We start from the raw sequence: 12,724 nt of genomic DNA, 5'->3' as shown, positions 1-12,724 counted from the left end.
CAAATTCACTGTAAAATTTATCTGAAAGAATAAGTGGGCAGGAAGACCAAAGAATACATTTATTTAAAAAGGTAATGGTGGTTCAGCAAACATCATCCTCAATGGTGAAAAACTGAAACAATTTCCACTAAGATCAGAAACAAGACAACTCAACTTGCCCACTCTCACCACTATTATTCAATATAGCTTTGGAAGTTTTAGCCACAGCAATCAGAGAAGAAAAAGAAAAAAGGAATCCAAATCGGAAAAGGAGTAAAACTGTCACTGTTTGCAGATGACATGATACAATACAAACAGAATCCCAAAGATGCTACCAGAAAACTGCGAGAGCTAATCAATGAATTTGGTAAAGTAGCAGGACACCAAATTAATGCACAGAAATCTCTTGCATTCCTATACACTAATGATGAAACATCTGAAAGAGAAATTAAGGAAACACTCCCATTTACCACTGCAAAAAAAAAGAATAAAATACCTAGGAATAAACCTACCTAAGGAGACAAAAGACCTGTATGCAGAAAACTATAAGACACTGATGAAAGAAATTAAAGATGATACAAACAGATGGAGAGATATACTATGTTCTTGGATTGGAAGAATCGACATTGTGAAAATGACTATACTACTCAAAGCAATCTAAAGATTCAATGCAACCCCTATCAAACTATCAATGGCATTTTTTACAGAACTAGAACAAAAAAATCTTAAAATTTGTATGGAGACACAAAAGACCCCAAATAGCCAAAGCAGTCTTGAGGGAAACAAACGGAGCTGGAGGAACCAAATGCCCTGACTTCAGCCTATACTACAAAGCCACAGTAATCAAGACAATATGGTACTGGCACAAAAACAGAAATATAGATCAATGGAACAGGATACAAAGCCCAGAGGTAAACCCATGCACCTATGGTCAACTAATCTATGACAAAGGAGGCAAGGATATACAGTGGAGAAAAGACAGTCTCTTCAATAAGTGATGCTGGGAAAACTGGACAGCTACATGGAAAAGAATGAAAGTAGGACACTCCTTAACACCATACACAAAAATAAACTGAAAATGGATTAAAGACCTAAATGTAAGGCCAGATACTATAAAACTCTTAGTGGAAACCAGAGGCAGAACACTCTGTGATATAAATCACAGCAAGATCCTTTTTGATCCACCTCCTAGAGAAATGGAAATAAAAACAAAAATAAACAAATGGGACCTAATGAAACTTAAAAGCTTTTGCACAGCAAAGGAAACCCTAAACAAGACGAACAGACAACCCTCAGAATGGGAGAAAATATTTGCACATGAATCAATGGACAAAGGATTAATCTCCAAAATATACAGGCAGCTCATGCAGCTCAATATCAAAAAAAAAAACAACCCAATCGAAAAATGGGCAGAAGACCTAAATAGACCTTTCTCCAAAGAAGATATACAGATTGTCAACAAACACATGAAAAGATGCTCAACATCACTAATCATTAGAGAAATGCAAATCAAAACTCCAATGAGGTATCACCTCACACCAGTCAGAATGGCCATCATCAAAAAATCTAGAAACAAATGCTGGAGAGGGTGTGGAGAAAAGGGAACCCTCTTGCACTGTTGGTGGGAATGTAAATTGATACAGCCATTATGGAGAAGAGTATGGAGGTTCCTTAAAAAACTACAAATAGAACTACCCTATGACCCAGCAATCCCACTACCGGGCATATACCCTGAGAAAACCGTAATTCAAAAAGAGTCGTGTACCAAAATGTTCATTGCAGCTCTATTTACAATAGCCAGGACATGGAAGCAATCTAAGTGTCCATTGACAGATGAATGGATAAAGAAGATGTGACACATATATACAGTGGAGTATTACTCAGCCATAAAAAGAAACGAAATTGAGTTATTTGTAGTGAGGTGGATGGACCTAGAGACTGTCATACAGAGTGAAGTAAGTCAGAGAGAGAAAACAAGTACCATATGCTAACACATATATATGGAATCTAAAAAAAAACTGTTTCTGAAGAACAGAACAGGTATAAAGTTGCAGACGTAGAGAATGGACTTGAGGACACGGGGAGGGGGAAGGGCAAGCTGGGACTAAGTGAGAGAGTGGCATGGACATATATCCACTACCAAATGTAGAATAGATAGCTAGTGGTAAGCAGCAGCATAGCACAGGGATATCAGCTCAGTGCTTTGTGTCCACCTAGAGGGGTGGGATATGGAGGGTGGGAGGGAGACACAAGAGGGAGGAGATATGGAGATATGTGTTTATGTATAGCTGATTCACTTTGTTATACAGCAGAAACTAACACACCATTGTAAAGCAATTATACTCTAATAAAGATGTTTTAAAAAAAAGCTAGTGGTGGTAGACTTACCCTATCAGATTTTAAAGTCTGTCATAAAGTGACAGTCATTAAAACCATATGATAGTGGGTTGAAAAAAAGTCACACAGTGAAATTAAATAAAAAAGAGAGATTCTAGGAACAGATACTAAGACTATAGAGCACACTGGATGCAACCGTGAACTTTGGAAAGCAATCATCTGTCTTCAATAAATGTTGGGAACTGTAGGTATCAATATGGAGAATAATTAACTTAGAGCCACAGTGCGTAGAATACTCTGTAGTAAATTTCAGAAAGCAGACCAGTTGAACAGCATATTCACTCCAGCTACGGATGGAAGATAAATTTGTGCCTGTTAAACGGAGGATATCATCAGAGACAAGATGGATGGTTTCAAATATTTAAAAGTTGGCGGAAGAAACCTTTGTACAACAAAATGTAATAAAAAGCTAAATAGCAGAATGAGGAAAATGTCTGGGGTCAGCATCACAGATAACAGTTGACTGTCCGAAAAATGTAAAGAATGGATACAGATATAGGAGGTCGGCTTTCAAATTCAGCTTCATAAAAGGGCAAGGAAAATGAACAGCCAATTTACACATGAGGAAATAAAGGCAGTAAAATCACTGCCTGGAAAAGTACAACCTCTCTACCAATTAAAGAAGTGCAAATAAAAACAACATCAAGGTTTCACAACCTGCTTATTAAATTATCAACAATTAATGGAAATTATAAATAGAAATTACAAAACCCTATCTTGACAAGACTTAAGGAAACAGTATGTGTTTTGGGGGGCAGTATAAATTGGTTCAGTTTTCCTAAAAGACAGTCTAGAAATATGTGACAAGAGTTACAAAACTGTTTGTACATACTCCTTGATCCAGCATACCCCCAAGGAAATAACCTAAAAAGGAAAAAAATAATTTTTTAAAGATATTTAAAGTAGTGCTATTTATAATCATGGAAAATATTTACTAATCTAATATATCATCATGATGGAATAGAATATAGCCATTAACAGTGACAGGTATACAAATATTGGGTCTTATACAGAAAAGGGTATTTGTAATAGTATTAACAACAAAAAATGCTAAATTCTAAACTCACATGTTGAATCTGATAGTAGCCTTGCACAAAGAAGATTCAGAAAATCATCTGGTAAAATGTAAATAGCTGGAGTTGAATGCACATGGTGTTCTTGGGGTACATGTCAAGTTGCTGGAATTCATAATAAAAAAGAAAATCTGAAGAAGAGGCAGCCCACATTGGTTTGATTTAGGCCTGCAAAGTTAAAGATCAAGGGCTTTAGAAAAATCCCCATACCAATGACAGACTCTTACTTACCGGACATGCTTGATCTCTCTGTTAGCTAGAATTTGTTTTGCTAGAATTCTCCATCAACCAGCACTTCTGCTTATCTAAATCTGTGAGAACTTGACATTTCTGAGGGGGTACATCACCAGACATTTGTGAATCTTCAAATTTGTCACCATTATTACAACATAGAACCTCTCCACCCCCACTAATGAACATTTTATTATCTGACTCAGAACCATTACTTTCTCAAGACCATTACATTTCTCTTCACTTCCATCATCAGCACTAGTTTGCAAATAGTTTGCATTTCAGTGCCATTATTCACAGAGAAGCACATATTCTCTCTACCATGGTTACTCCACACCTATGTACCTTGTTAACAAATAGAGACCTATCAAACCACATTGAGATGGGAATGCCAAGTGGTTGACTAGGCTCCCTCCTTTGCTTGGTGACTTGCCCTACAAAGCAGTATTGTGAGGCCTTGCAAGTCAACTTCATACCCTTTGCAAAATGACCAGTTATTACACTTCATGGATCTTTAGGGCTACTCTCAAAGGGTTAAAACCTCGAATGTTAAATATGTTCGTGCCAAAGAACTACTCTATGATAATTGTCATTCATAATTGAGCACCCAGAATACCTTTTAAACTGAGATAAAATCATGTTCTTTATAACTTTGGTGTTAAGTCTATTCCACTGTATTTTAGGTCTTCGAAATTTAGTACATTAACATCTGGTATATATGAGGACTTAAATATACAAAAATTGCTCTCTTCCCCTGGCACATCCATTGTTTAATGATTGTGGGGCACCGAATTTCCTTAAATAGCATCAGGATTCCCAGAGCTTTATGGACCTCCCATTATTTTATTTTATAAATCTTCTCGCACTTGTTACATGGGTGATATGTATATAGTTAATTAAAATGCATTTAGTTTTGAGAGCTTTTTTTTTTTTTTGGCTGCATTGGGTCTTTGTTGCTGTGCATGGGCTTTCTCTAGTTGCAGTGAGTGGGGGCTACTCTTCCTTGCGGTGCGTGGGCTTCTCATTCTTCTCATTGCAGTGGCTTCTCTTGTTGCAGAGCATAGGCTCTAGGCACACAGGCTTCAGTAGTTGCAGCACACGGGCTCAGCAGTTGTGGCTCACGGTCTCTAGAGCGCAGGCTCAGTAGTTGTGGCGCGTGGGCTTAGTTGCTCTGCAGCATGTGGGATCTTCCCGGACCAGGGCTCGAACCCGTTTCCCCTGCATTGGCAGGCGGATTCTTAACCACTGCGCCACCAGGGAACTCCTTGAGAGTTTTTTTTAATGGCTTTATACCTCTTAAGATACCCTGGTGAGTTGGGAACCTGGTAGATAATGACTGTTTAGAGCAGTGGATCTCAAAGTGTGATCTGGGACCAGCAATACCATCATCATCCTGGGAATTGTTAGAAATAAAAATTCTCCACTCTGCCCCAGACCTACCAAATTAGAAATTCTGGGGGTAGGACTAAGCCAACTGTGTTTTAATAAGCCTTCCAGGTGATTCTGATGCATGTTCAAGTTTCAGAACCACTGCCTATTAGAGAATAGAGCCTCAATAACCTCGGCCAGCCTGATCCTCCATTAAATTGTTCTCATGGATATCAAACCCTCCAGGCCCCTCCACAGTGTGTTACGTGCTGCTAAAATGTCTTTTATTAAATCTCTTGAGAAGGTTATGAGAATGCTGAAGAGGCAGCATGTTGTGCTGGCAAAAGCACGGGCATTGGAGTCAGATGGACCTTAGTTGTAACTTCTCCTGGCTGCTTATTCTCTTTATGTTCCCTCAGTTGTTTAACCTCCCTGAGTCTCATTTCTAACATGGGCAAGAGGATACTCAGGCTGGAAGATTGTCTTCAGGGTGAAACGAGATGGAGTCTGTTAACTGTCCAGTGCTGTGCCTGACACATGGTGGACTCTGAGTAAACAAGAGTGGTCATTACCATCCCTTAGCACCATGTCTGTGACACTATGTAGGGTTCAGAGGAGTAATGGAAAGACCTTCTTGGAAACTCCAAGTTGGAGTCATTGGAGAGAGGAATCTAAGCTTCACCCAGGACAGCCCCAGTATAGCAAGGACTTCTCTGATTTCTTCAAAGGACACTTTGCAGCAGGCTCCTGGGGGCTGTAGAAGGCTCAGAATGAGTCCTGCCACTTGTATTTGCTGTTGCCAGACTAATTGTTCCTTGCTTGAAGTTCTGTGGCCCCAGAGGCAGAGAAGCGTGGCAACAACAAGCTCTCTGGGCCCTTCTCCCCTCCCTGTGTAGCCTCCTTGTATCTCACTTCCTGGATCTTGTAAATATTTCCTTCAGCAATAAGCTGGGAGTGGCTGTTTCTCTTGGAGCAGTCTTATCTTTTGGCTGCTGGGGAAAGGGGAAGGGGAGAGGGGCTGGGACTGTGCACTCTTGCTGCTGAGATCCTGGAATGCCAAGCTATTGTGGTAAGGTTAAAAATAAAAATTCCAAACAAGAAAACTTCAAAAGGCCTAAGGAGGAGGCGGGAGGAGATTTTTCAGTCTCTGAAAATACTGGTTTTCATTTTCAATTACTATGAGCCCCTCCCCCCCCCAAAAAAAGATAGTAACAAAAGGGGAAAATCTATTCATCAGAAGAACAGGCAGCCTGTGCCAAGAGGAAAAGAGAAGAACAGCCCAGAACTTGGCACACGATTTGCTTTTGTTTTTGAGATGTAGGCTCCTTGCTGGTGTCAACAAAGCCCTTTCTCAGACTTAGCTTTCATGCTCCCTCCCCTCTCTTCAGCAAGGAGTTAAAGTCTTTGAGAACACCTTGGGGATGAATGTAGTGCAAGTACCTTTTGCCTTAACTCAGGAGTCCTTGCTTCAGTGGGATTTCCCTTGGAGCCAGATAAGGCAAGTTCCAGTCTGGACACTACTACTTCTTACTAGCTGGGAAAATTAATGACACTCTCTAAGCCTCAGGATCCTCACCTGCAAACTGGCAAAAATGGTAATTACTTCAATGAGCTGGTGTGAAGATTAATAGAAATACCTGCATGAAAGTGCCTACAAAAGTGTGTGACACATAGTAAGTAAGATGTAAGAAACCATAGTTCTTTTCCCTTAATTTAGCTCCTTATCCTCCACTCTAGGGAAGAATCATTACTTCATCCCAAAGAAGAGTTGTAGATTTAGATTTCTGTGCATATAGGTGGCTTGAGCCCTTTGAAACTAGGGCCTCTAGAGACCAATATCCTTGGCCTGAGCCTGACACACTTCAATGCAAGCCTCCCATTCACCAGTCTGCTTCAGCTATTAGTGCCTGGAAAGCAAGGGCTACGGGTTTTGCTCCCCTGAGATCTGGTCACCTTGCACAGTGTAATACTGAATGACAGCTTGGATGACTTGTACACACATTGGCCCAGCTGGTCCCATCGAGGGCAGTGCTTCCCCTTTTCTGGAGTCTTGCCTAGTTCTGCTCCCTTGATGTAAATGACTCTGCAAGGTTCAGGCTGCCCTTACACAAGCTGTGTCAGTGGGAGAGCAGTGCTTTTGAAATTAGGATTGATGCAGAGAATAGCAATTTCCAGGTTGCCTTGCTAGAGCCTAATGCCTCAGGATAGTGTCACAGTGCCATAAATCGGGGCACCAAATGTCCCTAGAAGGGTGTGCTCTTTTCTTCCAACTGGTTCTGGAGTTGGCTACTTAAAGGTAAATTCTGTAATGCTGACATAAGTGATTCGTACCTAAACAAGACAACATAGAATATCTAGTCTTGTTGATCGTCACACTGCTTTTAAGCCTAAACTTGCCTTTTATTCTCTCTCCCTTTTAGTAGATGAGAAGAGTGAATGAATGAGCCTAGGATTAAAATCCTTGGTTATCTAGGGCCTCCTGGCTCGGCAGCCATGTAGCTGAGCTGGGACTCCAGGACTCTTGGTTTCTTGGCTATTGAGTAGGGCTGAACATTAACCAGGGGACAGTGCAGTTCAACTCCCTTGATGGGAACAAGGAGCAGGGCTGAAGCATACAGCAGTGAAGGCTGTACACTGCACAGTTTGCACAACCATATGCAGTGGCCCTAAGGACTTCACTCTAATAATAAGCATAGTTCTGTCATTTATTAATCACTTTTCCATGTACCCAGCATCATTGCTAGGTCCTTTTTATTTTATATGGTCAATCCTCACAGCAGGTTTGTTAAGATAGATATTTTACTGAAACTGAGGTAAATTAAATACTTTCCTCAAGGTCATGCAGCTTTTGGGTTCTGGAGGCAGATTTTTAAATTTTACTGAAATTCAGACCCAAGTCTTTCTAACACTGTGTTCTTTGTGCTCTGCTCTGTTGCCTTTCCTGTGCCCTGGCAAGGAAAGAGTGGTAAATTTGATGACTATCATGGAGCAGGGTTTTTCTCACCACAGCTGCAGGACATTGGCCCAACTTGAGCCTTTGGAGACGTTGCTTTCACCACCTGCATCTCATAAGATCTAGATTTGAGATGAAGGTGGGGAAGAACAGGAGAGGCAAGGACAGAAGGTAGGAATGTGTGTGCTGAGGGGTGGGACACATACTGTACAGATTGGAAACCAGCCTAACTGGAACAAATAACTCTATCCCCAAACCTCTACCTCCAAACCACAACACTCCCATCTTTTTCACCCTGGACCTTTGTTTCCATAGTATGATCCCTGAACCACTGGTATTAGAATCCCTTCGGGAAATTGTTTAAAATGTAGATTCCTGGGCTCCACCACAAGGTACTAAATCTCAATTTCTATTGATAGAAGTGGAGCCGAGGAATTTGCATTTTAAACAACATCTTCAGGTAATTCCAATTAAGAGCCACTTCGATTAGGAACAACTGCCTCAGACCAATGGTTTCCAACTTTTTGGATCATGCACCCTTCTCAGAAAGAATTGTTTTGAGCATTCACCTTTAATATATGTTGGTAGTTTATTAATAAATTACTTATATCTACTAATGTTCTAATATTTATGTTTTTAAATGCAAAAAACGGTGAGTTTTGCATTAGTATTCTTCGATGAGAATGGTCTCTGGTTTTCCTTTATGTATGTTCTAGTTGCTAGGTTTTGGTATTGATGTTATGCAGGATTCTTTTCTTCTCCCCCTGTTCTCTAGATTCCAGAATCTAGAAAGTGTAAATAGCATTGAGGTTGTCTGTTACTTGAAGGTTGGTAGAATTAACACAAGACCATGGGAGTGTGCTGTTTTTTTGGTCAAATTTATCAAATTTTTTCCTATGATAACCTGTGGTTTAGATATTTTCGTTCTTCTGCAATTAGTTTTGGTAATTATGTTTTCCTAGAAAACTAAGTTTTCAAATCTGTTTTCATAGAGTAGAGCAAAGTGTTCTCTTACTCTTTTCATTTACTTTGTAACTGTGGTTATTTCTCCATTTCTAATTTTGTGCATTTAGGATTTTTAATTAGATTAGCAAGAGGTTTATCTGTTTTATGGTTTTATATTTTCTTTTGAAGAAAGCTTTTGGCTTTAATTATTAGTTCTATTATTTGTTTTCTAGTGTATTAATTTCTGCCATTAGTTTTATTTCTGCTTTGCTTAGGTCTATTTTTGTGGCTCTTAACTTCTTTTGTTGAAAGCATAATTCATTTGTTTTAATTTGTTTTTATGTATTAATATAAGTATTTAAGACTATCAGTTTTCCTTTAATCATTGTTTTAATCAACCACATCCTCTTCTGATATTTTCATTGTTGTTATTTGTAGGTAGTCTACAATTTTAGATTAGATCTCCTCTTTGACTAGAGTGGGGGATATTTTCTCCCTTTTATTTTCTGTGTGCTAGAAGTATTTGTTTTTCATTTTGCTATTAATTTCTAGTGTTATTTTATTGTGACTGGATACAGTTTTGTCATCAGCTGAAAAAGTCTTATATTTTGTTTCTGCTTTTTCTACCTTTGCATTTTCTATATATTTGCTTTATGAATTTTGATGCTATGTTATTTGGTACATAAAGATTCAGGGTAATTAGATCTTAATTGTGTTTTCTAATCATTAATATTATAGTGCCCTTCTTTGTCTTGTTTATTGCTTTTTCCCTTTAATTCAACTTTTTTTATGATATGAGTATCATGGTCCTTGGGGTTTTTTTGGGAATTAGCTCAGTTATTAAATATTTATGGAATGCCTACTATGTGCCAGGCAGTAGGTACCAGATGAATGAGACACACAAGATCTCTGCCCTTGTGGGGGTGTATGCTCTGAGAAAGGCAAAATAGAAAAATGATAATTAAGGATAAGTTGTCTCTACTTTAGATAAGGTGGTCAGGAAAGGCCTCTGTGCCTGATAGCATTTATCATCCTATTACTTCCCACTCACCACCTTGTTTGTTTGTTTCCTGAGGGGGGAAATGCCAGGTGGAACAGTCTGTACACAAGGAATTATTATAATCTTAAGGAGCTATAGGTGGGCTAAGGTCCAAATGAGAAGAGAATGGGGATGTGTGGCTATGAATTTCTGATCCACATGAGGGATGAGCTAGCCAGGATGGGGACTGCAGATGAGGGGAATGAAGGAGATTTTGCTTTCCATTCTATCTGACCTGGGCCACCATTATGTGTATTATTATTTTTTGAGGAAATATTCTCAGTCTTCATTGTGACTACTGAATGGATATTCTGTCTGATGATTTAATTGAACTGCTGGAATTTCCTGTCACTAGGCAGTACTTAGCATGATGCTGATTGCTCACAGACTATAGCAGGAAACCAGATCTTCTGGCTTAGAGGGCTTAACTCTTTAAACTCAGAGATTAAAGAGATGTCCTTTGCTTTGGTCCCTCTTTATTATACAGAAGTTTAACTCTTATACATATTTAACTAAACCTGGACTTGTTTTCCTTGCATATACTTTTCTATTACTTATGAGATGAGAGTCTTATTTCACCTCACAAGTCATAGTTTTTAAGCTTTCTGATAGTTTTTTCTTATAACTATGTAATATATATATACATATATACACATATAACACATATTAAAATTTTATACACACACACACACGCACACACACCCTGAACTCTTGAATCTGAAATTTATTTTGGTATATAATATATGGTGCAGCTCCAAATAATACTGCTCTGCAATTGTCTCAAAAATATCTATTAAATAATCTTTATCTTCTTGTTATGGAAGGTGAATTATATATGACATTTTAATAAATAGTTTGATATGTTTCTGGACTTTCAATTATGTTCTATTAGTCAGTAAAACAGTTTTAATTATAATTGCTTTATATTATGCTTTATACCTTACTTACCCCCTATTTCTTCTGTAGCAAAATATGTTTTTTATTATACAGTAGTCCCCATGTATCTGTGGGAGATATATTCCAAGACCCCCAGTGGATGCCTGAAACCACAGATAGTACTGAACCCTATATATACTATGTTTCTTTTAAATACATCATACTGATGATAAAGTTTAATTTGTGAATTAGGTAGAGTAAGAGATTAACAGTAATAACTAATAATATAATAGAACATTATAACAATATACTGTAATAAAAGTTATATGAATTCTGTCTCTCTCCTTGATCAACTTCCTCAACTCTGCCAGAAATGTGGCAGTGGCTTCTTCATTGACAGATGCAGCCTTTCCAGTAACTTTCCTGTTTTTCAGTCCAAACCTATTCCTAAATCTTTGTAACCATCTCTTACTTGCAGTAAATGGCTGAAGTCACTTGTTTCAGGGGATCCCTTGCTGAAGTCTTCGTATAGGCTCCATGTTTTCTGGCGCAACACATTGCTGTCAGTCAGAACATGCTTTCTGTTCATATCTTCCATCCACAAATTTAATGCCTTTCCATCTTACCTAAGCCCATGTCATGCACTCTGGCTGTAACTTTTGCAGTTTGAGATATGACAGCAGGCACGAATTTCTTTTTCCTTCTTCACGATTTGATGGATACAAGATTCGTTCTTACCATAGATCTTAGCAACCTCAGCATATGATTTTTTCCCTTTCCTTATTAAGTCAAGAACATTCACCTTTTCACTTAAAGGAAGCACTTTACGGCTTCTCTTTGGCAGATCTAAATTGCCAGCATCTCTACTCTTAGGCCTTGGGGCCATTATTAAGTAAAATAAGGCTTACTTGAACACAAGCACTGTGACACTGTGACAGTCCATCTGATAACCTAAGACAGCTACTAAGTGACTAATGGGTGGGATCCGCTGGACAAAGGGATGATTTAAGTCCTGGGAAGGATGGAGCAGGATGGCGGGAGATTTCATCACACTACTCAGAATAGTGTGCACTTCAAAACTTATGAATTGTTTATTTTGGGAATTTTTCATTTACTATTTTTTGGACTGTGGTTGACTACAGGTAGCTGAAACCTTGGAAAGTGAAACAGTGGACAAATGGGGACTACCATATCCTGCTTTATTTTGCAAGTTAACACAAAAATTCTATAGTTAAAAGTCCTGGTGAGAATTCGGATTGGAATTGCATTAGAAGGATATATTTTAAATCCAAAATAGCAGATATTTGTGAATGGCCTGCTCGATGTTTTTTGGTACAAGTATAAGAACATGGACAGAAAGTATACATGCCAAATTCATGATGTAGCTTGCATGTAGAGAGGTAGCAGGGGAATAGAAGTGGGGAGTGAAACAAAGGATATTATTATTTTAAAAATTCATGAAGCATAGATGGTAAAGTATTAAAATGTGCTAATTGTGGGCAGTAGGTGGGAACATGAATATTTATTATAACAATCTCTGTATGTTTTTAAACATTTGAAATGTTTCATAATTAAAAACAAAACAAAAACAACAGATGTAGCAGGATAACCACACTTGCAAGCCCCAGAACACAGCACATTTGTGTGGGGTGGTGTGTATATCCAGACTTTGGAGTTAGACTCTCCATGTTCAAATCCTAGCTCTGCCACTTACCAGCTTTATGACCCTGAGCAATGACTTAACCTGCCCATGCCTCAGTTTCCCCAGATACAAAATCAGGACAATAATAATAGCTACTTCCTATGGTTATTGTGAGCATTAAATAAGTTAAGACATGGAAAGCACTTAAAACAGTGTCTGGC

The 12,724-nt window shown here is 38.6% G+C and overlaps 1 protein-coding gene across 4 annotated transcripts in view; it reads left to right on the top strand.

Moving 5' to 3' along the window:
- The window catches only part of SHROOM4 (shroom family member 4), a gene marked incomplete at its 5' end in the record, with an annotated part of 214,041 nt that overhangs the window by 187,353 nt on the left and 13,964 nt on the right, over positions 1-12,724 (top strand). The window lies entirely within an intron of this gene.

The sequence above is a fragment of the Grampus griseus genome (genome assembly GCF_964374135.1).
Source record: "Grampus griseus genome assembly, chromosome: X".
Classification (NCBI taxonomy): Eukaryota; Metazoa; Chordata; class Mammalia; order Artiodactyla; family Delphinidae; genus Grampus; species Grampus griseus.
Note: the sequence above shows the minus strand (reverse complement) of the source record. Positions and strands in the feature narration are given on the sequence as shown.